Source organism: Lagopus muta, chromosome 1, assembly GCF_023343835.1.
Source record: "Lagopus muta isolate bLagMut1 chromosome 1, bLagMut1 primary, whole genome shotgun sequence".
NCBI classification, from domain to species: Eukaryota; Metazoa; Chordata; class Aves; order Galliformes; family Phasianidae; genus Lagopus; species Lagopus muta.
Genome location: NC_064433.1, coordinates 126,094,293 through 126,120,429, shown reverse-complemented (window position 1 = coordinate 126,120,429; position 26,137 = coordinate 126,094,293). Strand labels below are relative to the sequence as shown.

General features: G+C 33.5%; 1 long non-coding RNA gene across 1 annotated transcript in view; it reads left to right on the top strand.

Annotated features, from left to right (window-relative positions):
- The first annotated feature begins 3,338 nt into the window (after positions 1 to 3,338).
- The window catches only part of LOC125685565 (uncharacterized), a 28,760-nt gene continuing 5,961 nt past the window's right edge, over positions 3,339 to 26,137 (top strand). Inside the window, exon 1 of the long non-coding RNA XR_007373472.1 lies at positions 3,339 to 3,405. This is a non-coding gene — a long non-coding RNA (uncharacterized LOC125685565). The remainder of the gene's footprint in view (positions 3,406 to 26,137) is intronic.

The window sequence follows — 26,137 nt, the reverse complement described above, 5'->3', positions numbered from 1 at the left end:
ACTCCTATGGTTGTTACATAGGTCTGTGGCACTCTTTAGTGATTTAAAGGAAAAAATACTATAAATATATATGTGAATAAATAATAAATATGTATGAACAAATGAAATTCCTTATGTTTTCCAGTGCACAGAAATAACTGTTATGCTAGAAAGAATTATTTGGTAAGCATGATGAGTAGAAGAACAAGATATTGGAGAAAATGCAAAAAAAAAAAAAAAAAAAAAAAAAGCCATGGGCAGACAATTCTTTTTTCTGTGAATATTATTATCAAATGAATCTGTTGGTTTTTTTTATTTATTTTGTTTTGTTTTAGAAAAAATATCTACAGATGGATGAAGTCACATGGAATACTTATTTTCTCAGCACCCGTCAAAAAAATAATTAGGCTATGAAAAAAAGCTACTGAAATTTGGAATAGCATTGAAGAAGTAAAAAAAGACCAATATAGAAACTCTAAGAATATATTTTTTAAAATCTTAAGAAAAACTCATACTATCCTGTCTTTTCTGGATATCAGAGCACTGCTTTCTGATACCAGCTAACTGTAACAACATCTGAACTATTCAAATACAATTTTGTGAACTGGGAGAAACCATGACCTGAGTCATTCATCACTCTACCTTTGTGCCTGGCAGTGAAACTTGTAGTTTCTTTGAGCCAATTCCACTCATCATCTTTATCTCCACCTGATTCCCAGATACCTCTGTGTCATCCTTCCAGATCCTAGTCCTCATTCAGAATTAACATTGAGGCTTCTCAATCCTGTTTTCTCTTCTCCCTTTCACCTCTATATATTCTCAGGTTTCTGCATAATTTCACCTCTGCTAACACTGGAATCTGCTGAGGACCCACCTGTTGTAGCATTACTCTCAGGAGCTTATTTCTAGTATGTTTTCCTCAGTTTATAGACATTACAGTTTCTTTCAACTTCTAAAGCTAAGCTTCCTGCTTCAGTCCCTTCTTGAAGTGCAGTCATCAATAACTAATGATGATATAATAACTATATCGATCATCTGTTTTTTCTCATACTATTCCTCTTGTTTTAAAAGACATTTTCCACAATGATACTACATTGGATTTACCTGACCTTCATCTCGAGGAAGATATCTACAGATTTTCACAGCAAATTCTTTGCATGGTCTGGTTTATATAATATAACTAAGTAGTCAGGTCTATTATCCTCCTTCCTGTCCATACCATCCTTATTTTTGAGAACAAGAAGAACTTAAAGCCACACAAGACCTTTTATTGCCAAACTCCACATCCAGAAACAGCTGCATATTTCTAAACATCCTTCTCTAATTAATCTCAAGAACTTCTAATCACTTGCATGCACATCTGCAATACAGGCACACACACAAGTAGGTGTACATACCTTGCATCTCCAGGATATCACCAGAGCCTCCCAGAGATGTTCTCCCTTTCTCCCTGTGGGAAATGTGGAGACTCCAACATCAGATTTCCAGCTTCCTCCCTTTTCCCATACCCTGAGGGATTCCTCACATGCTGACCTGTACAGATAGGCCTTGGTTGTACTACAGTGCCCCCCAGGGGATGTTCTTTCTGGGTTAGACAGAGGCCGTGATGCTGGGGCCATTTCCCATGGCATCAGACTTGATTTGACTGCTTCCTCTTCACTTTACAGCATCTCCCCTTCTTTACAAACATTAGAATTTTTCATGTTGCTTTTTTATTTGTTTTCAAGAAAAATCTTTTTTTCAAAGCCTTTTTATAATTCCTTGTTACTGTTCAGTGCAGCTGTTGATGGTCTTCCTCTCTCACACTGTTACTTGCAACATTCTTTTGTTTCATGATAAACTCCTGAATTTCAAAACTATCTCTTTTTTTTTTCGCTTCAGTCTTGTGTAGTTGTTTTGTTTGATTTCAGAACTGATATATTGTATGATATATATATGATAAATGAATGTCTGTTGCAAGTGAAAATTGATAAATCTAGCTATATTTTATGCTTCCAAAAAAATCTCAGCTGAACTTAGGGAACAAAAATTCCCTAAGGCTCTCTGTTACTGAACACGATCTATTTTAGGACTGCAAGAATCTTTTCAGTATTAATCACTGTGTGATGAAATAGCCTCTGCCAGACCCAGGATACTAATACAGAACCTAAGTCTAAGTGAGAAAGGTAAAAATGGGACTATGCATTTGATTTAGAACAAAAGAGTTGGAAAAGAATGCCAGGTAATACGGCTGATTGGTAATATGATTGGTAATACGATAATGAAAACAAAAGGTAACATCACCAAAAAGTCAAAGAGAAGAAGTGGAGAGTGAGGTCACAGAGATATGGCAGAGAAACTTGAGACAAAGATTTATGGTTGGATATTTTCTGTGTCAGTGCTAAAGGAAATTTTCATAGACTAGAATAATGACTAGTGATATTTTGTTCTTCTTCTTTTAAAGATAACATATTTCTCTGCTTGATGTAATAATTAAATCATATTATTTTCCATTGCATCTTAACAAAATTGACACTATCTAAAGCTTTTAAAAGTTTAAGATCATCAACTTTCTGAACTGTTTAAATTTTTGCACACTTTTTTATTTTTTATTTACTGTAATTATACTGCTTGAAAAAATGAAATTTAATGAAATAAAATAAATACTTGGGCCAAAAATCATGGCATTGAGTGGATTTATCAAATCCCCTATCAGCACCAGCTTCTGGTAAAATTGAACGCTACAGTGGGTTGTTAAAAATCACATTGAAAGCAATGGGTGGCGGGACATTTAAGCATTGGGAGAAGCATTTGGCAGAAGCCACCTTGTTGGTCAATACTAGAGGATTTATCAATCATGATGGTCCTGCTAGCTCCCTACCTGCTGTCAAAGAGATATGGTTCCTGTAGTACATGTGAAGAAAAGTAGTTTTGGTCTTTCCAGATTCTGGGAAGGGCAAACCTCTCTGTGGAACTGTTTTTGCCCAGGGTCCTGGGTCCACTTGGTGGGTGATGTAGAAAAACGGGGATGTTCAATGTGTACCACAAGGGAATTTGATGTTGGGGGAGTGCAGTCAGTAATTCCATGTGTATATATAGGTTTGTGTGTGTGTTTAATGTTTGATAATTATTGTTTGTTTGTATATATTAAGCATGATGTAGTGATGTAGAATAAGGGGTGGAATGTCATGGTTTTATGATTTTTGGTTATCAGTATTCCACATCATAACATCATGCAGTGCTCTGGAAGTTAAACTGTTAATACTCAAGTTCTGGGTACCTGTTCGGAAGAGAAGAACTACATTTCCCAGGGGTCTTTGCGGTCAGAGAGGAGATATAACTCCTGGCAAGGTCACCTGATGTGCTCTTTTCCATTGGTGCTTCTTCATTTGCTCTTTTTTGTCTCCCTGCTGCTCAACCCGGACTGCATCTCACCTCAGTGTTATGGTGAGGCCTATCCACATTCTCTCTCTCATTATATTTGATTTATTAGCTTCAATTCTAATTATATTGTATTATGGTGTGTTATCTTGCATTCTGATGCTATAGTTAGTAAATTAGTTTGTTTCTTCATAGATCATTGCCACTGTTTTCAATTATTTTGAGGTCCCCTATTCCCTTTTTCCAGAGGCGCGGATTTTGCGAAATCCCTTTACCCCACAGTCACGGAACTGGGTCGAATGAGCCCATAAACTATTGACAGGTTCTAACTTAATTTTTATTGAAAGCTATTCTGAAACATTATTTTAAGAACTATTACAATTGACATTTAATTTAACTGTTCAGATATTAGACTTTAACATACTTTTCACTTTCACTTTTGACATTGCTCATCTATTTGTTTTAAAGATTTATTATACACCAGATATGTTTATAAACAATTTTTTGCTTCTAAACTCCTCCATCTGTCTGCTTTGAACTTTATGATTACAAAAATATTAATTTTCTAGCATGACTGTCACAGCAAAATAGGAACTTTATGGAACAAATACCTTAAAAAAGTACAAATCTTTAAACATCCTTTTATCACACAAACTCTTCAACGTTACTTTTTTCCCTGCAATAATTATTCATTCCATACTTAGAATCTTTTTTCTATTCTTTTTTTTTTAACATATTTATTAGGTTGTCTGATAGACTTTAACTCTTACAACTTCAAGATTATTGACATTTTTCTCTTCTTAAATGTCAGATGCATGGAGTAGAAAATGTTCATATGCCAGCCTAATACATTAATCACAGAATTTTCACCTACCATTTGACAGTTTAGTTCTACATTATATTAAGATGCATGTCTGTGTGAGAGTTTCTTTCTATCTTTGTCTATGTGCATATGTTTTACTGAGGTTTTGTTTCTGTTTTTTTTATTGTCTTGCTTTACATTTCATAGGGTTCTAACTCTTTGGAAAAGACATCTAGGTGTTTATTGTTGATGTTTTGTTTTAAGAAAAATAATTATAAGAAGATTTGTATACAACTACGTACCTTTTTGTCACAAAGATAGCATGCAAAAAAAAATTGTTGAATTCAGAGAAGAATAAGATTTTTTCAAATTAGTTTTACATTTTTAGCACGTGAAATGCCTTCTGAAGTAAGAGGACAATTAGAAGAGAAATGAGTTGAGCTTTTAAGGGTAAAAGCTGAATATATATTAGGGAGTTATGAAATATTATGTAGTAGTGCATAGACATCCAAATATTAATTTTTCTCATATGCTTTTAACAGAGAAGAAAAAAAAAAAGAGAAAAAAATGTGCCAACATAAAACAAACAGCATTCCAATTGTGTCAGTTATGCAACTTCTTTTTTTTTTTTTTTAATTGAAATCTTGTGAAAAAGGTTCCACTTCTAAAATTCCTGGGAAATTGTAATAACGTTGGAAAATCTGATGCACAATCAATGAACATTCAGAAAATATCAATAACTAACCTTCTCAAGAATGAGAGCTGCTCTAAAAATAATGTCTCTTTTTTTATTATGTTGGCCCACAATGTTGGAGGCAGATGGTGGTGGTATGGTAGAGGTTGAATCTTCCCACTAATATTTCATCACATTTTGTTGCTGTGCTACACATGGGAGCAGAAGGGCAGTATGACAGAATGGCATCTGACATGAAAGAGTGGATGAGTCAAAGACGTAGAATTGAATTCCTCCATGCAGAAAAAATAGTACATATTGTCATTTATCAATACTCGATGAATGTTTAGTGAGACCAAAGAGTGTATGTGAGCACAGTGAGGTGATGGGCGGTGTGTTTCAGCAGCAGTGACAATAATGTGAATGACTTGTTTCATTTGGCCATGCAAATTTTACTAGCATGACATGCAGATTCTTGTTCACTGTTGGTCAAGATGCATAGCTACTGGTGATTACTATATTGAAGAATAGCATTTTGTAGCTCAGAAATTACTATATCAAGTAGTGTTATTGTGTTCTTTGTAGCTCTTATTGTTTCCATGGAAATAAATAGGAGACATCGCTTTTGATACAACCTACATAAAATCAATGCACCAAGAATACCTCTTGGTATGGGATTTCAAATTGAACTTAACAATGATAAAGATATTTCATATTCCCCTTCCCCTTCCCCTTCCCCATCAAATCTATATGTTCAAAACAACTGTTAGATAATTACTATTTAATTTCCCTGTTCCAGATGAAGTCCCTTGTTACCATGAAGGAAATTATATTCTGCCTTTGATACAAAATGATAGAAATCAGCAGTCTGTTGATCACAAGAAAATGATGCCATGAGTTTGAGAGTTATAAAAAGGATTTCCAACTAGATATGTTAAAACAGCATTGTTATAAGATCTTTGTGATTCTTAGTTACGCTGTCCCTTAAAGTCTCATCAATGTAACTAAAACTAGAAATTATTCAGTTCTACTCCAGTTGTTTCGAAGGGTCTTATTATGTGCTTTTTCTCTTGGAGCATTAATTTACCCATTCAATATGTCAGTGCTGCAACACTGAAAGGGGGCAAAATTATATACCACTAAAATTTCTTCTAGAACATAAGGCGCCCTTTCAAACTCTTTAAAATAACACAGACTGATTTGTATATTGGATAAGTTCTTAAATACTGATGGTAATTTGTATTCTAAGAGAAAAATTTAAATAATGAATTTATTAAGATATATTATAATTCATTTTCAGGCACACTGACAATAATCACCTAACGTGTCTTACGTTACTGCTATTCATTTTTTTACTCATATCTGCACAAAGTAACATGAAACAACATATTGTGTTCTTATAATTGAAAGGCTTTATGACAATAGCTTCTATTAAATTATAGCTGTCTTGTTCTAGAAGAGTGCTTTCTCATCATTAAGGACGCTGTTGCCCCTTTGATCTAATAAAAGTCATTTTTCTTGGTATCAATAGGATTTTAAACATGGGAAACAGTTTATCCACCAATATGAAGGTTTCTGTTTGACTTACATGTTCAAATCTGTCCTCAGGTGCCCCTCACGTGAAGGCCAGATTTTTATTATCAGTACAGTGGATGTATGTATGTTGCTATGAGATCCAAACATAGAACATGTTCCCCAAACTGACGATACTGCTCAAAAATATTCAAAACCCACTTGGACAGTTTCCCGAGTAACCTGCTCCAGGAAATCTCTTATAGGAGGTGGGTTGAATGAGATGATCCTTTTAGCAGATGATCCACAGAGGTTCCTTCCAAGCCCTTCAATTCTGTGATTCTTTGATACTGTAATTGCTGGGACACTACTGAACGTCAGTGAAATTCTCAAAACCAAATCTATTATTGTAGGTAAGAAGGGCTTAACGCTCTGTGAGGAGAGCTGCGTATCTCTTAACCAAACAATATAGCAATGTAGAGAACAAAGATTGTAGTAATGCTTGAATCCCAACATAAAGACTAAATATTTGCTATTTTGTTGGTATAGAAGCTGCATATTATTATTATCATTAATATTATTATTAGTCTACACACAATACAGCAGTGACAGCATTTACATGCACTGAATGGTGCATGTATCAATACGTTTCAGATTTTTTTCCTCAGTACACATAGTACACACAGTGCACAGAAATACTGTTTCATAAGGAAAGTTTTATTTTAGTGTGCAACTCAAAGTAAAGAAGATGATGAAAACTTTCTAAAATTAACAAATGTTAAAATATTCTGTTTAGATATTCAAAACCATATGTGAGACTGCTTTCTCTACACGCTTTCAATAAAGCAGCAGAGTTGTTTCTTTATGCCAACTGGCTAGCTGACAGCCATCCTTGCCCCACTGCAAATAATGCTAATGCAAGACATTAAACAGACCACTGCATTAAACAAAAGAGCAGTTTTATACAGTTTGCTTCTCTATTTTGTTTTGTTTTTCCTATGTTTCTTAACACAGGTGAGGATAAGATAAAGAAAAAATACTGTTTATCTGTTTACCTCTTTCTTCCCAACTCAGAGGAAGAACTGCGCTATTTGGTTACAACACTTTTCTCAAAAGTTCAGTTTTTTTTAATGTATTTATTCCTATCTTCCTGTTTTGTTTAAATATAATAAATTGATTACACAGCCGATATTAGGCCCAAAGTGCTTGATTAAGGCTTGTTAAATTACATTTCAGAAGAGTTATATCAATTCCGATCTTTCTCTACTTCTCACCTTCCTTCCTCTCTTTCTTTCCTTCTTTCTTGCATTCTTTTTACAAATATTTCTTTGTTATTGTGCTTTTAAAAACAAACAAACAAACAAACAAAAACATGCTTTCTAGTCTTGTTCTTCCAGTTTCTGTCTTCAATAGAGTGACTGAGGACATATTTTTTGTTGTTATTTACAAATAAAAATAAAAAATCACAGAAATATTGGGATAAGGGCTATAACTACAGGTACAAGGGCTGCTCTGAAAGTAATGTCATCTATTTTATAATACTGGTTCAAAACATCAGGGGCAGATGTTGGTTGTATGGCAATAGAGGTTGATCGTCTACTCCATTGCATGTTGTTGCCATACGGTAGGTTGTAGCAGAGGGGCAGTCTGACAAATTAGTGTCTGACATGGAATTGCAGATAAAGCAAAGATATAGAATTCCTCCATGCAGAAAAAAATGCACCCACTGACATTCATAAGTGCTTCATGAATGTTTATGTAGACAAAATAGTGAATGGGAGGACAGTGTAGTGGTGGGTGGTGCATTTCAGCAGTGGCAACAGCAACTGTGGGTTACCTCCAATGGCGGAAATTTTTACAAGTGCAGCATGCAGGCTCTTGTTCATCACCATTGAAAATGCATAGCTAATAGTGGTGACTGTGCTGAAAAACACTGTTCTGTATCTGAGACAGTGTTATTGTGCTCTTGTATCCATTGTATTTTCTATGAAAATAAATATGAGGCACTACTTCCAGAGCACAAAAGTAAATATCAGAGCTACTTCCAGATTCCTTGCCTCTCCGCATCCTTTACTGCCAGGTTTCAAAGTATTTATGGAATTTGGATATGTAAATCCAAAATATAAAAAGGAATTATAAAGTGCCTGTCAACCACTTCGTCAGTCTAGGCAATCAGGACAATGAAAATTCTAAGATAGTAGTGTGTTTTCAATTTAGATCAGCATAGACATGATCTGTAAAGAAATTTTGAGTTAAATTAAGTCCCTTCCAACCCAAACCATTCTATGATTCTATGATTACTGCAAACAGAATTCTATGATTACTGCAAAACAGAAATATTCTGTTTTGTAAAAGCAGAAAGGTTCAAGTTCTTATTAGGAAAATAGCTTCCTTCTGCATTTTGTTTATTTATTAGAACTATATGAAGTCCTCTAGCTAAATTCTTGTCTTGGATTAAAACTTTTGCTAATGAGACAACTAGAACCCTCTGTCAGTGTTTCTTACACCTGCATGCTCAGATATTTTTTTTAATCACAAGTTATATTTTGAATGCAGTACATCTAGATTCACTTTAAAATGGACTCTTCTGTGGAAAAGCAGATAGATTTGATGCTTGTAACAGGTACATTGTGTGTTTATACTTGTTCTCTGATCCAACTGTACTGTGATGCAATATAGGAACATGAAGATGACTTAAATGTTGGCTTTGGGGGGAAAAAAAATATATATATCAGGGGAAGACTGAGAATATACTTACTTAATTAGATTACTTAAATAATATGTATATTTACTTAAATAATATGTGTATTTTGTGGAATTTACTGTAGCGGAGAAACAGACCAGCACTTAACGTTGTCTTTACATGCAGCCTATTACAGCTGAGAATAAATAAATACAAATGATGCTAATCCTTCAAGCTATCATTTGTTTCTCATTTATTTTGATTCGTTTTCTTTCCTCAAATGAGTTCTGATTCACATCTACATTAGTAGGCCTGACTGACATGTTTTTACTTACACTTCTAAAATTGCACTGGGCTGAAGTGGACAAGCAATGTAAGTGGTAAGAATCACACACATCTTACACATTGCCTTGCTGCAAGAAACAATTTAGCTACAAACATAACTCACTTCTAGTTCAAGATTTGTTTTCTTGTGTTGTCAGGTAATCCTAATGAAAAAGCAGTAGAAAAAAACACCTCTGAATGTGAATTTGGAATGCAGACAAGATAATGCATACAACCTGCTTCCATTCTATTGGAGTCATTTATTAACATGGTGCCAAAAAATACTAAAGAAAACTGACTGAATGCAGATACTTTCCACTAGTTCTTCTTTCTATCAGCAATTCCTCTGTTATATTTAATCGAATCCTTTCCAACAACCAACATAACAAGCAGAAAATAGTATTACAATTTTACAATTTAGTAAGTTTTACATTTCCTCAGTTAACTCATTTTGAAAATGTATGTTATTTTAAAGATCTTAATCATGCTTACACGAAGACTAGAAGAATAAGTAGGAGAAAAAGGTAGTTTTTCTTTTTTTTCTGTCTTCCACTGAAGCTAAGCTACTAGCTACTAGCAAAACTAACACTTAGCAGCGGTGTATTTTTTAATTAGTAGTAGATTAATATTGAAGTATTTTCTCAATCTGACTTCTATACCAGCATACAGAACTTTTAGTGTCAGGCATGGTGATCCTCCTCTGAGCCCCCTGAAGGATTCAATGCATAAAAAGGAATTGATAAGATGAAGTACTGTCCTAGCAAATGCATAAACCAAAATTCAATTAATCCCGATTTCCTTAGGTTATGACGTCAGAGTGGAAGGTTGGCATTAAGAAGGGAAGGTCCTGATGGCATAGCCCCAGTGTCTACCTGTAAAACTTTGAAACTTGGGTTCAAGTATGTGCCAGTATCCAAAGTATAAAACCAGATAGAAGACAGAGGGGAAAATTTGAACTTCCTCAAATCACTTAACTTAATTGTAATTTTGTTTGTCCATAATGAGTTTTAAGGAATTAATGAGGTATTTTCTTCCAACAGTTTGTGATCTGGCAGTCCTGTAGAGCTGGAAGGGACAAATAATTAGCTTTGAGAAACAGGTAATTCTAAATGCAAAAGCAAGATACCCATGTAACTTAGTCATTGTTTGGCACTTGTGACTCTTGGCAAAGACACTGCTAACTTGCCAGCAGGCTTCAAGTCCTCCCTTTTGTAGCTCATAAGTGTGAAGAGACAAGAGAATATATCTGGACTGGAAATAATTTGAGAAAGTTCCATTATATAGATTGTCTTCTGCTCTCTGGTGGTCCGTACAAAGAATCTGTGGAACATTTAATGTAGGTAAATCCAGTCACTAAAAAGCTCATTTTTGAATGAACAGTCAAGAAAAATACTCCATGGCAATAGGGATATATGTGAAAGGCAGACGTTCCTTCATATTGGTTTGCTGAAATGCGTTACATGGAAACTGAACCTTTTACAAGCAGAACATGTTATTGTGAAATTATTTATCCAAAATATATAAACCTAATCTCATAATTGTTTTTTGGTACTTTTGTTATTGATAAAAATATCTACAGTAGCACTGTTTCATGTGCAACAATTTTTACACATTCTTTGTAGCCCAATTTCTATTGATTTTCTTGGTTTTAAATTCCAAGAGAACAAGTAGAGGATTTATATATCTTGAAGTAGATGAGCAGCTGTGGTACAATTCCACTTCTTTTTAGAATTACTTTTAAAATCACTGCAATATCACCTGCCAGTATGATTAAGTTCTGTCTGAAGGATGATCATAAATGTCAAGCTTAACAGTTACATTTTATGTGTATTTTATTTTTCAAGAACTGTTAAATGTTATTATTAAAACAGTAAAGAAACAAGGAGGGAACGAAATAAATATGTATGTCAAAACTGTCATAAATAGAGAAGGACAAGTATCTTTTTTGAATTGATAAAGAAAACAGTAAGAATTAAGTAAGATTTTCTGATGTGTTTTTACATTCATTAAAAAGTATAGTCTGGGAAATTAGAAGCTGACAGTGTTCTGAAGGTGTTTGTCTGGAACTGAGGCATCTGAAAAAACTAAGCAGTGTTTATCGTTTCAGCAAAGGGCGAAGACTAATTTGCATTCTTCTATGGCTCTTCCTATGAGCATATCAACAAAGCAGTGCTGGCTTCAGTCCTGACAAATCTGGCTGATAGCCACACTTCCCTGGCTGTGTGGTGTGTGACTCATGCATTTATAAAGTGCATAAGGGATAAAAGGATTCATCCTGAACTCACTGACTTCAGTGGGATGCTATCAAACACAAAGACTCATTGAAACTCAGCAGGACTTGGATTCCTAAGAAGAGCTGTACAAAAAATTGATTCTTTGAATGTGCTACTGAATTTTTTTAATTAGATTTAGAAGAGAAAAACGAGACATGACTAAAAACATCTCTATGTTTTTTCTTTTTATTTTCTTTCTCCTCAGAACAATCAAATGTCAAACAAAGTATGCATTTGCCCTAAATAAAACTCTCCTTTTCTAGAGGAAAAAGTAAACATTTTACTTTTTTATTTAATTATTTTCAAAGAATGTATTGCTCACACTCTTTATCTTAAATTACTTTCTCAAATTGGGATATGCATGTCTTTTTCCTTATTGGAAATGTGTGAGGTAAGAAAGGTTTTTCTTTTTTCCAATGTAGTCACTTCCCTCATAGATTCTTCACTTGAACACATAGCTGTCCTACTGAAGATGTTCTGATCCCCTCTGCCGTTTTTAAAGCAAACCAGCAGATTTTTTTATTTAATACATCTGGTTATAAACAGTGTCAATTCAGGATTTAACAAAGTGAATGCTGAACAGTTTAGCAATAAAGAGGTGGAGGAACCCAGGAAAACAGAGGATGAACAGGAAAGACAGTGATCTGTACTCCAGTTGGATTTTGAACTGCAGTAGTTTGTGAACCAGTGTCATTAGAAAGGCATTTAGGGAAAAAAATAAATAAATAAATAAAAAATTGAAGAAGTACTTCTACTGATTATGTCAGGATGTACCTACATGCATCCACAATCTGGTTTTTATTCAGCACTAGTCCAAGTAGATCGGTAACTTCAACATGTTAAACAATTTGAGTTGTAGTTGAACTAATTTAATTCTACCTTGTCCTCCTGTTCCCCTTCCTGTTCTCTGTTCTTTTTCTTCCTCTTCTTCTCCCTCTTCTTCTTTTACAGGAGTAGAACTTTTTTATGACTTTCACTTTTAACTCTTTTTGCTTGGTAGCTTCACTCATAGTACTCTGTTGAACGGGAAAGTCACAAGGAGCTTGTATCTGAATGCCTAGGATCATACAATGTTATTCTTGTAAAATTAAAATCAGTCAGTTACAAAATAACAACTCTAAGAGAAGACAAAACACTATCTGTAATTTGTTTTACAGATTGAGGTTAGACATTTATCAAAAATCTTCCTGGGGGATAAAAGTAAACTGGATTCTGATAGATGGCTACATTTTTCAGTGTGCATGCTTTATGTGAAGTAATATAACTTTAAGCAAACTGTGGCATATTGATTGAAAGCAAATCTCTGATAAAAGCAAGTATTGACATATGTTATTTTAAGTTATTATTATTTTCAAAACATTTTTAAAAGCAATTAGTAAAAAAACTTTTATACTATAATCTCCATGTGAAATTTTAAAAGGTTAAAGACCACTTACTATGTATGAATTCTTTATGTAATGGCAAAACAACTACTCATACAATTAAGCAAACTACTCACAGTTCTTGCTCTGATTTTTGAAGTGCTCATAGGGCTAAATTACACAAACCAATAAAAGAAGTTAAGATATATGAAATGTTAATTAGATGAGAAAAAGCAGAACCAAATGGAGAAGGAATCTGAAATAGAATTTAAATGATAAAGTATTTCAGTTGGGAATTTAAAAAAAAAAAAAAGGGAAAAAATAGACACAGAATAGAATTTATATTATGATTACATACATGTTGCAATACAAAGCAAGATCTCACATTTTATGGTATGCTGCTGGGGAAGCACTATGTCTAAATTAGGATTCCTATTTACCCTAACTATAAAAAATATTTGGGATGTTTTAAGCTGCTAAAATTGTGAGAACAAGACTGAGAGCTAGTCTCTTGAAATCATATTCTCAATGTAGCAGATCACATAAATATATAACTTTGGATTATATTTCTTAATATAATGCTTAATATCTTTTGATACTTAATGTATCTCTAGGTACATGAGAGTGGCACGCAAAACAACATTTACCAACAATCCTCATGCTTTCTGAATAAAGAACAACCACACAACTGAAAAGATGCTGACTGCCTATAGTTACACAACCAATTTTTTCATGGAAGCCCCTTTTTATTATGAGAGAACAAAAATTTTTGCTGTCCACAGAAGAGCTTCCTAGACTTTTATCTGGGATTTGGGGAAAATGTGTGAGTTGGCTGCAGTTTTCCATATATTTGACTTCTGTTTGAATCTTTCATGTTTCATCAATATGAATTGTGCTTTTTCCATTTTCTCCTTCAAATTTTGGCTTTCTTGCATTCTTTCCGTGCTCCTAGTGCAGTTGCATGACAATCACAAAGCAAAACAGAGTGTTTTCTGTATGAGAAACTTTAATTAATATTTAGAAGGAACCTGCTTATGAAAATAGGAAGATGAAAGAGAATAAATCAGTGCAAGACATGCACAAAAAAAAATTGCCAGAAAAAAACCTCTGTTCTCAAATAGTTGCAATTCGGGAAAAATACAATCAGAAATTCACAGCTCTGCCCCAGGTCTCCTTTCCCTGAATGTATAAAAAGTGCTTTATAAAAAATTGCTTATCATCCTTGCTGATAGTACATCTGAAAACTCTTTTCATTTGTACAGAGCTGTTTTCCACAGCTGTTTTTTCAGAATTCTTATTGAAAACAGAGGTTTTCCCTGTGTTCTCATCTCAAGGCTAATTGTCATGTTGCTATTGGCTCTCAGATTGTGACTTCATCTCGTTACCTGTCTGCTGGGGAATAAAGAATGTGGCACAGAAATTCATGTGCCTTCAAGCTTGAGTAGTCAAATGTGGCAGGAAGAGTTTGCTGGGGCTGAAACAGGCAGGAAGGACTGTCAGTCATTTCTTTCCCCCTGTATCTCATCCAATACCTGATCACATTTAAATCAAGACAAAATAGCAGTTATGAATCATGACAGAAAAGGAGATCTGTTTTGGAATATGTTTTGAAGACATATTTCATCCCTAACCTACATAAAGAGAGTGAAAGAGGAAAACAAGAAGAAAATTAATGTCAAGTACAAACAACCCAAAAGAAGTGGTTCTTTAGGAGAACTTGTGTTGTTCCAGAATGCAGCTGATATACTAGACAAATTTTTCTTATACAAAGGTTACTAACAAGGATGATACACAGCATGGTTAACTATTAAATAGAAATGAAGCTGCTCTGAATATGTATCTTTGATAGGATAAAATAAATGGAAAGCACCTGGGGGAAAAAAAAAAAAAGTAGTTATAAAGCACTAGGGTTTTATCTAAGTATGCGACAGCACTGAATCAGCTATATGAACACTTAATATATTCCTATTCTACTGCTGAACAATATATTAAAATATTTTAGATTTCCCCAGGAGTAATAGCAAAGCCCTCTTGAATTTTCTTTCTGAAGCAGAACTGTTGCAATGTATTTGGAAGATCTTTATTTTGTAATCAGAAAAAAAGTGAGAAATTTGTTTCAAAATAACAAATGCAAACAAACAACAAAACGAATAAATGTATAAATGTATAATGTTGGGGAAAGAAAGCCGAAAACCCCTTTGTTTTCTACACATTCTCTTTCAATTCCTACTCCAACTCTTAGAAAAACTACAGTTAGTCCTTAATCAGGTGTGAGAAAGCATGAGAGGGCAGGTGTTTATTCATTTTGTTCACAATACCTTTTAACAGTTTTAATTATTGCACACTGAGCCTTGAGGATAACTTTCAATAGACAGCAAAAATTTGTTTCAAGTCTCTTTCCTCAGTGCACAGTACTTACTTCACCAGTTTCAGTACAGAACCTTCTGATTTCACTCTGTCAGTAACAGTAGTGGGGCTGATATTATCCTGCGCAGGTAACTTGCAGTGGTGCAGTTCAGCACCATATACCCAGCACTGTTTTAGGTTGCTTTTACACACATCATTCATTACTGAATAATGACAAAACATGATAAACTGCAGTGACAAGTAGAATGATCATATTTAATTATGTACAAGAGAAATGACCAAAAATATATATCATACTGATACTTTTAATCTTTTAATTCCTACGACAAGGAACTAAATGCCATTTATTTAGTCACAATATATTTTTTGGCAATATGCTAATAAAAAGTCTATGAGAAATAATGTAGAATGAAGTCCTCAGAGTTTCTGACAAACTGATGTTTGTTCTTTTTATTGAATATTTTGATTTTCATATACGATATTACTGGAGATGCTCAAGGCCAGGTTAGATGGAGACCTGGGCTGACTGACCTAGTGTCTGATTTAGTGGTTAGCAATCCTGAACAAGGCAGGGAGGTTGGAACTAAGTTATCTTTGAGGTCCTTTCCAATCCGAGCCATTCTGAACTTCTGGGTCTTAAGAGATCTGGTTGAGACTGTTCAGTCATTATTTTCACTGAAGTAAGCCAAGACCTAGATATGCAAGGCTGATATAAGAAGGTATAAGAAGAAATGCTGATGGGGAAGAAAAATAACACAAATACTCTTTATCTAAAATGACTGTTTTTCATCTGTGGGCAATGAAGACATTTCAGTTGTGAAGCTTTTTGTCCTGCTTGATTATTAGCAATGATGAGTTACAGAATTAATAGTGTTGCTCATTTGATAGCAGGAAGCTGTGATGACTCTTCTTATCATTACCATCAAAACTAATCAGCCAAGCTGCTATTGTCATGTGGTACATGACCATGACTGAGAAAACTAATGGATGAAAACTGGAAGAGAATACACTAAATTAATTTTCTCATTTTCTCTATTGCTTTCCTCTCAGAGACAGGGTAGCATCTATGCAAAAGTATGTCACAGAAGCACAGTTATTTAGCAGAAGAAAATAAAGTAGTTTGTTCTCTTCACTTCTAGTCAAGTACAAATATGGATGAAAACAAGCCGAAAGGAATTTCTATAGAAACTAATAAAATTTTATGATTGGACTTCTAGTCAAGTACAAATATGGATGAAAACAAGCCGAAAGGAATTTCTATAGAAACTAATAAAATTTTATTATTAAAGTTCATTCATAGACTTTCTCTGGTTTCTTTTACAAAACATGATGACACAGAAGGCAAGACAGTCTTCTTTTTCTTTTCAAAAGTGTGAAGAAAGCCAAGAAGAGATAATTTTAGAACACCTTGTAAGTCCCATATTCTGTTTTATCCCTAAATAAAATATCTCAATAGATGGATAAAGGGAAAATATTTCTATGAATCTTCGAATTTTATAAAAAATAATGAAGGTGTTCAACCAATTTCACAGCAACAATCTATAGCAATATATTATTCTATAAAGAACAAATGGGTATATATCAGAAGGTAGTTTTCTGATTTGAGGAATATCAGTAAGAGTAGACATTAATTAGATATAGAGAAGTAAAGGAGAAAATCAGCAATTTCTTCCATTCTGATATGTTTGGTCTCCTCCCCACTCAAACTGTTTGCGGAATAGATGGCTATTCAGCATTTTCCCACTGTTTTTTTTTTCTTCTTTCTTTCTTTCTTTTTTTTTTTTTTTTCTATAACTCTATATGATAAATGCCAAGATCATCTGTTTCCTGAAATGATTTTAGATTTTGTTAGCAACTTAACTTCAAGGCAAACACAAGGAAACTGAAAGGCTCAGGCGAGAGATGGTAGGTTTTGCTCCTGACATAAGCTGACTTTAAACAGTGAAAATAGAACTGAAATAGACCCATCAAAATAATAATAATAAAAAATAATAATAATAAAAAAAAGAGACAGAGAAATAATAATATAATAATAATGTGTAATTCAGGTACCATTTACAGTACGAAGAAATAGCCTGTGAGAAAATAAAAAAGCAGATACCAGCACTACTGCTAAATGGAAGACACAAATGTAGCAAAAATATCAGTTAAGACCTATTTCATCAATAATATTTTTATTGGAAACCAGCATAACAAAAATATTTTGAATATCCTTAATTTTCTGTAGATTAACACTAATTTGGTGGAATTGATTAAAATGGATAAAACTAATTTAAGAAACACAGTACTGTGGGTGTTCAACCACTCACAGTATTTGGGGTGTTATTTTCAATATTTTTTTTATATACCATCTTCAAAACATTATTTTCATCAGTAGAAAGACTATATATATATACACACCAGAGCAGAAAAAGATAAAAATAAAAACATACACCTCTGTAGCAAAACATGTAAAGAAGAGTATCTGTGGGAAATCTTTATATGCAATGAATAGACAAAGTTCCACTGAATTCTTTGGAATAGTTTATTCCATTTCAAACACAACTTTAGAAAATACGCTGTTGCTCGTGCTGCACACACTTAGTTTCTTTGCTTCTTTTGTTCTGCTTCTGGATTAAATGCCATTGTGGCATAAATATTCTTATCGAACCTAACCCACACTTGAGCCTCTTCTGTGAAATAAGAAAGGTAAGTTGAAATCTTAATCAAGTTAATGCGAACAGTGCTCTGAATATGCCACCTGCATCACACAGGGAGCAAATGTTTTCTCCCTTGACCAATACATAATTATTATGGAATTCAGCAAATTCTTACCTTTCTCACTTTGAATCACCTCTCAGATTAATGTCAGATCACATGATCATTCTTTTGCCAATTTTAAGGATTTAAAAAATACATATTTCTACTGAAATGTGATGATAATCCAACTACTGTATGCTGTTTTCTCTTTATTCTTCTCCCTTTATCCTGCATTCAAACTTCTAAGTATGCTCTTGTGTGTAAGTTGTGACACAGTGTGGGTTTGGTGATGTCCTGTTAGCGTGTTTGATGATTGAATATCTGTGGGAAGACATTTGACTTTTTTGCCTGTGTTCTTTAATTCTTTGGGCTAAATGAGTATTGTTGTGCACAATATACAAAGTAAACTATGCAAACTGAGATTTCATTTGTCTTAGTTTTATGCTGTTTTAGAAATAGAAAAATGATTTTACAAAATATTAAAAATAAAATAAAGTCACTCTGTTTTCAATTTTTTTCAAAGAAAAACAACTTTTATTGTTTTATTTTTGGAAAAATATACTGAAAATTTCAATATGAATACAGTTCAGTGAAAAATTTCTAGCATATTAAAAATTCAATCCTTTTTCATTCCCCTTCCCTCACCTTTTTAAATAGAGTAGGAAATTGTTACAGACCATTGTACGCTATTAATACATTAATTGATTCTTATTTGTGAAATGTACACATTGACAGAAGCAGGCATATATTAATATCTAACATTACATTTAAAATAGTGTGATTTTTGTTATTTCCCTCTATTGACTCACCCCATTTTACTATGAATGAAAAAAAAAAAAAGGATTATAAATATGTATGCATCTAAGATATTTCCCATATAAAAAAGAAATCTCTGATGAGATAACAAAAGATAATTTATCCTAACACTTAATTATTCTTTGATGTCAGTGAAATAATCTGAATGCCTTTTCTTTCCTGGGGCTTCATTTTCTTTTCTGAGTGTGTTGCTTCGATATTATTTAATCCAGTACAGTTCTAGTGAAACTGGATGCTATTCTGTAATAGTCAATATTCTCTCCAGTCTTCAGTGCTGAACTGTGACTCTGCAGCAGGACTTAAAATTTGAGATTTATTGTGTGAGTACTAATTCTGGTGATGTTTTTAATAATAATAATTTTTAAAAATAGTAAAAAAAAAGAAAAAAAAAAAGACTGATAAATATGTTTCAGTCAGAATAAGCTACATCCTTCAAATACATTAAAAATGTATTAATTTCAAATTTCTTACTATGGATAAGCTAAAATTAGAATATATTATTAGTACTAAAGCAGATTTTTTTTTTTTAATTTTATTTTATTTTTTTTGTCTTCCAGCAGAGAGGAAAAACGTATTAAAATGGTCTCAATTTAGAAAGAAACTGTTACACACAGTTTCCTTATTTTTATGAGAGCATGACTATCTTTCTTGATTCATCAGTGTTGAACATAGTTGGAATTTTGATATTGCTTCTAGAGGGAACAGATTTAGAGTAATTTATATATGCATGATAAAAGGACTAGTAATTAGAGCTTTGCAGAAGCATGCATAGTGCTTGCCAAAGTCACAAATTGGTGCATAACTCAGGTCTAAATTTTGTTTGCTCATTTGACCTTGGATGAGGAAACCTATTATGACAGGTGAGTGAACAAATGTTTTCCACATGTATCTTCAAGAATGAATTTGGATGTGAATGTCTGCAATCTTTTAACGTAAGTAAAACTAATTCTGATGTATAATAATTATACATAATAATAATTAAAAAGAAACGGAACGGGGTAAAGGAAAAGAAGGTATTTAAGATATTCCCAAAGTAGTTCAATTTAAGGAACTATGACTTTCGTCCTAATGAGCTAGGAGGGACATTTTTCAACTGTGGACCATGGCCAAGAGAATCCTTGACAGACAACCACTGGGTTCTTGGCATGTCCTTGTAGCATAAGGTGCCTCTTCTCAGTTGAGGATGGTACTCCTCATTCCATCCTTTCTGCCTTGTATAATGATAAATTACCACTAATCTACCATCTGTTAGATCTTCTGCTGCTTGAGAATGCTTGTCTAGGTAAGTGAAACAAAAACTGTGCTTGCAGATGCACAGGTCAATGAACTCATCTCCCAGAAATGTTCAGGAGAGGATAGATCTGCTTTCACGGATCATGGTCTGTCACTAGGCAAAGGCAAGATTGTGGACCCATTTGGAAGACCTCCCACAGTAGTGGTGGTAGGACAGTGAGCATTCAGAATTCCAAATGAAAAGTCATCAGTGTATATTAGAATAGCTGATTTACAAGTAAGTATTGGATATCATCATGGTGCACTCCTTGAGAAAACAGTGGACTGCGATGATTAAGACATACTATTCTTCTGTACGTTTAGAAGAAAAACTGAACAGAATACAGCAGCTATTTTCTAGAATGAACAAAACTTACTCATTCCACTTCTGACTGTAATCACTCACCTTGTCCCTTCATCTACTCAGTCTTTATGGCATAGTCCTTTTATGCTCTGTTCTTATAGCAGTTTCCTTTTTTATTATGAAATTTCAATCCAAATGCTTCAGAGATACTTCAGAAACATTTGTTACAGGCAGTCCATGATTACAATCAGAATGATTCAGCTGGGAGAGACCTTCAAAAACCATCTAGTCTGAGTGCCAGACCAGGCTAACAAAAAAGTTAGAGAATATTATTAAAGACATTATCCATTAGCCTGTCTTAGTGACAGGCTTAGGATAGCAACTACCTCTTCAGGAAATCTGTTCTAGAGTTTGGCTACTCTCACAATAAAAAAATTTTTCCTTCGTCCAGACTGAACAGTGCAGCTGTATGTCATTTCCACGTATTCTGACATCAGTAGGCACTGACAAGAGACCAGCATCTCCTTCTCCATTTCTCTTATTCAGAAAGTTGCAGAGAGCAATGAGGTCATCTTTCAGCCTCCTCTTCTCCATGTCTGTGCATTTCTGAATCACATTTTATCCTTGATGCCATGGAAAACCACTAACACTGTGATGCCATGAAAAAGTCAAAATTTTAGTGTAGTTCTCATCCCACTCACCTGGGTTTAGTGGTGCAGGTTCCAATCAGAGCTAGGTATAAGTGCTTTTTTTTAACCTTCTGCAAGTATGAATATATATAAAGTAGCTTAAGAAAAAAATGTGTTTCTGACATTAGCAACTGAATTTTCATTATTGAAAATTAATTATTTACCTGAACACCCAGTCTTTCCTTTTCAGCTTCTCCATCAGTTTTTCCTCTGGGTCTGCACATTTCATAGCACAGCCCTTCGTTTCTGTTCTTCACTTTCTCCAAATACTGTGCTATCTTTCTTCTGCTTCTACTTTCACTGTAAGTGTATCTTTCCTTTGGGTTTCACTCTTTTCTTACGCCTTTCCATTCTTTCTTTCCTTCTTGATAGTTACATGACTGCAGAGAGACAGAAATACAGCAACCCTCTTCATTTTCTGTCCCAATGGTATTTATTTATTTATATTATTTTTTGCTAGATTTAACTAGCGTACATAGAGCGGAAGTCAGAAAAAATTATTTCTTGATGCACAGGTGAGGATAGCTTGAAGGATGTTTAAAGTTGAACCATGATGGAGCAGTGCAGAGCTGTTGAATTCTATATCATTATTCCCATCCTGAATAGCTGAGGACTCCTTTGCCTTGGTGCAGTAATATCAATCACTTATAAATTAGGAAGCAGAATTCCAGTAAAAGTGAAGAGCAAGAAGAACTTTCTGAACTACTAAGACTTTCCTCATAATACCTGTGATTTCTAAATCTGCAAATCATTATGATGTAAGGTATATAAATATCTGCTATTTAAGTGTTCTGGAAGACAGCCAGAATATATAAAATAGAAAGAATTAAGGAATATCTGCATTATCCAAATGCTTCAGCAGCAATTAAAGCTTTTTGTTGTTGTTATTGAGATTGCTTTCCTACTTCCAGTTTGCAAACTACACGTTTGAGTTTACAAGTATTCAGTTTTCACTCTCTCTTGTAAAACATGTATATAGTACATACTTCCATTATATAATAATTAAAAGGTAATTAGTTTTGATCTTTCAGATGTTGTTTTCAGATTTGTGATAGGGCAATGAATTATGAAAAGTGGCCCTTAAAAGAATGTTTTGATATCTAGAGTTCTGATATTCTTGGTATGGCTTATAGATAACTAAAGCTCATTTTCTTCTAATATCACTATCACACTGTAGATATCTTATTTGTTGTTTCTACTATGGATAATGTGTTCAGAGGGACTACAGACAAGGTACCACAGAAATGTTCAAAGGACTTCAGACAATAAAAATGTCTAAATGACAGAAACACCTGGTCATTTGAAAGTCAAATCTTCCTTTCCAAAATACAGTAATTTGAAAGACTTTTTTTTTAACATAAGGTACTGCAATACCTCATGCTCTTCAAATATTTCCTGCAATTAAAACCAAAGTATTTCTTTTTCTTTTTTTTCCCGCAACCTTTTTTGTTTCCTATCTTGATTTCTATCCTGTTACCATATTAATTTTTAAATTCAGTCTAGTTTGAAGTTAATTTAGTCTAGTTTGAAATCAAATAAATTTGACTAAAATGCTGCAGTAAATCTTATACATGTGAGATTCGGATACTCAGAATAAAGTAATTATCAACTTTGCATAATTTCACTGACCCATAAGGAAAACAAAATATTTTCCTCAGATTTGAGGATATCCTTTTTTTGTTTTGTTACTTGATTTGAAATTACTTCATGGAAACTGCATTTTTAGTCCCTCTGACCTTCAACTTTTTCATGGTGATATAGATTTGATAAATTAAAATAGGATATTTTGCTTATTTGAGGTGTTCAAATGTTCTAACTCCATCATTTATAACAGCTCTAGAAATGCAGCAACTTAGGTTTTAATACAGTACACTCTGATAAAATTACTTTATCAAATGTCAGGTGTTTTTTAATTAATATAATTTCATCAGGAGTGCAAAATAAAATAAAAAATTATTATCTAAGCTTCTGTTTTTTACTTTGATTCTTTAAGATTATGTGTGCTTTTATGCCTATTATTTGTACTAAAAGTGTCATGTTCCTGGGAAATCTTGAGAGATTTAAAAGTTTAAGTTAATGATGGTTCCATAGATGAAAAGAGGAAAAGTGAAATAAAATGGGATTTGAAGTATCATTTACACAAATTTAAATTAAATGAAACAATATTTTACTCATGGTGAAGAACAAGTTTTTTAAATGTTGATTTGTACTTTTAAAGAGAGAAGTGATGTGCTCAGGCTGGTGGAAGATACTCAGCTCACTAAAAGTGAGGGAAAAAAAGAGATTTAAGACTATAATACTCACTATGTCTGAAATAGAAAATAAACCATAACATATAACTATCCATTCCTTTTTGCACAGTCTAGTGAAAAACGTTGTTTCCAGTTGTAATATTTAAGTAGAAGATGTAAGCAGGGGGGAACTATGCAGCCTAATGCTGACAGTCATAATTCTTATCCCCAAAATCTCAGAATAAAAACTATTATCAAAGTGAATGGCAAAACACAAGAAATATGGTATTGCCTAGATTTGGTAATGCCATAGGACAGAAGTAAAACTAGGCACTGATTTTGAAAAAGTTTTGCCATCCTGAAAATTAGTAGTCATAGCAGCATTTTCTTGTATACATCCATGCACATCATACTTGAGTGTCTGGCATTCTATGTTAGTGTCAGGAAAGTATAACATAAAATAAAATGAGAAAGTAGTTTGCCACTAACATGTTTAACAAAAGATTTGGAGTTTTAAAAGTAGGTAACAAACAGATTTAGGCATACTATTAATTCTGTGTCTGCTATATTTAATGAAAAAGGGAAAGCTAGTTCTCTTTTTCCAGTATGTCCAAAGTCAACATTGGGAATTGGTTTCTTTTTTAATAGAGTTGAGCAGAATTTCAAGACAAGTACATGTTTTGCAAATGGCTTCAAGACTTTACAGTTTAGGAAGCATTTTGTGGTTGAAATCAAAGGCAGTGAACCATGAACTGAACTTAGAAAGCAAGATGAATTAGCCTTGACAGGGTGGGAAATGTCCATCATTTTATATCCCAAAGACATATTCGTAAATTTCGAGCCTGTAAAATACAAGAGGGACAATAACTGATGCCAGGTTGTGCAGAAGTGTCAGAGCATTTCCTTTGCATCCATAGATCTCTGTGATTTGCTTGGAGACAGGGGGCGCATCCTAGATCTACTGGCTCAGTAGATATCTTCATAGATATTGATTCCAACTCTGCCCCAAGACTGCTTATAATGTGAACCAAAGTTTACTTTGTGAGTAAGTTTTGATAAATGGGAATGAGGAGATTTTCTTTTAAAATATGTCCTTATCCAAATGAAAATACTAACATAAACAGACTTTAGAAGTACCAAGTTACTTCGTGCTCTCTGCACTGTTTTCTGAACTATTATTCTCATTGTGTGCATTCTGTCTCCTCCTCTTTTCTGGTGCATCTCTGTTCAGTTAATACAGGCACAAATAACTTCTCTGTTTCTCTTGTGTCTGTGATTAACAGTCTCTTTTCTTCTGTAGCTCCTGCCATCCTCCTCACTCAGTTTTGTCCATTCTGGATCACTCACTTTTACCTACACTATTATGCATAACCTCACTTCACACAAGTGAATGATATTCATTCTCTTTTTCTGAGGAATGACTGAGAACTAGATTCTGCAACAGAATTATGACAGCTGAGGACTCATATTCACAAATTAGTGAAGAAAAAACAAGTTATATTGTCAGGTGCCCCTTAGTTATATTTTTTTGTGAATCTTTGAGAAAAACAAGTGTACATTTCTGGAAAAAAAAAAAAAGTTTGAAACAATGTGTTCCAAATTACCGGTGAAATGCATTGGTATCTTTCACAGTCTGTGATAATAAATAATTGAAAGTAAGTTGTATAATCTGACATTGAAAACTGGCAGCCAAGAAGTAAATAATAACCACGTATATCAATATGTCATAATTATACCTATACAATAGGTAGATGTATAAATATGTACTGGGTGTCTAAATAAGTAGCCTTCTAGGTTCCTGGACTAGAAAGTGTACTTACAGTTTGTCAAGTAGGATGTGATATAAAATGATTTCCGTGTTTTCATGCTTTCAATTTTACAGTACAGAAACTGCTCTGAAACTGGTTGCTAAAATTGTGGAGGTATATAACAATCCCATAAGTAAAAGCAGTACAGTTTTGTTCATTTTATATTTTTTTTTTAATTTTTTTTTCATTTAAGAACTATTCTGGTTTACTTTTTTTGAATCAGCTCACGTTTGTTTTACAAGTTTCTATATTATCTCCGAGGAAAAACTAAAATAAATAAGAATTAAAATTTTCAAATCCCATCGGGAAGGAGGAAAGTACTAGTATGCCTTAAGTTGATTTTCTTAACAGATGAAAAAAAAAATAAACAGTCATCTACTTTAGCTCTACTGCAGCTGTTCCTGTGAAATTAAGTGGATAGTGTCATTCTCCTTTCTTATGAAAGCAACATTAGGAAAATTTGAAATATTCAAATTATAGATATAAAAGAATAAATTTGACAGTTGTAGAAAGATGTATGACACTGTGTATCTCAGAAAAATTCAATTGCCCTGTTGTTAATTTTTGTACTTTTAGGAAGAGCAGAGGTGACCGTAGTTTTCTTCAAGATCAAATATGTAGGCCACTAAACTATGCAAGGTGGCATCAAAACCAAATAATTCCAGGGGCCGCATAAAGACGAGGCAAACAGAGAACTATCCTCAGTTTAGTATAAATCCACAAACTGGGACTTGTGATTATCTATTCCTCCAGGATTACTTGAGGGCTTCACATTATTAAATGTTAATTCCAGTTTCAGAAGAATTTATAGAATTTGCTGAATTACATCAAACTACAATGATTTCATTAACCAAAATTATCTGCATTTTCTGTTTTGTAGTTGGTATTGTCCTTCACAAGATCCTTATTGAAAAGATTTTTACATTTCTTACTGTCCATGTCTT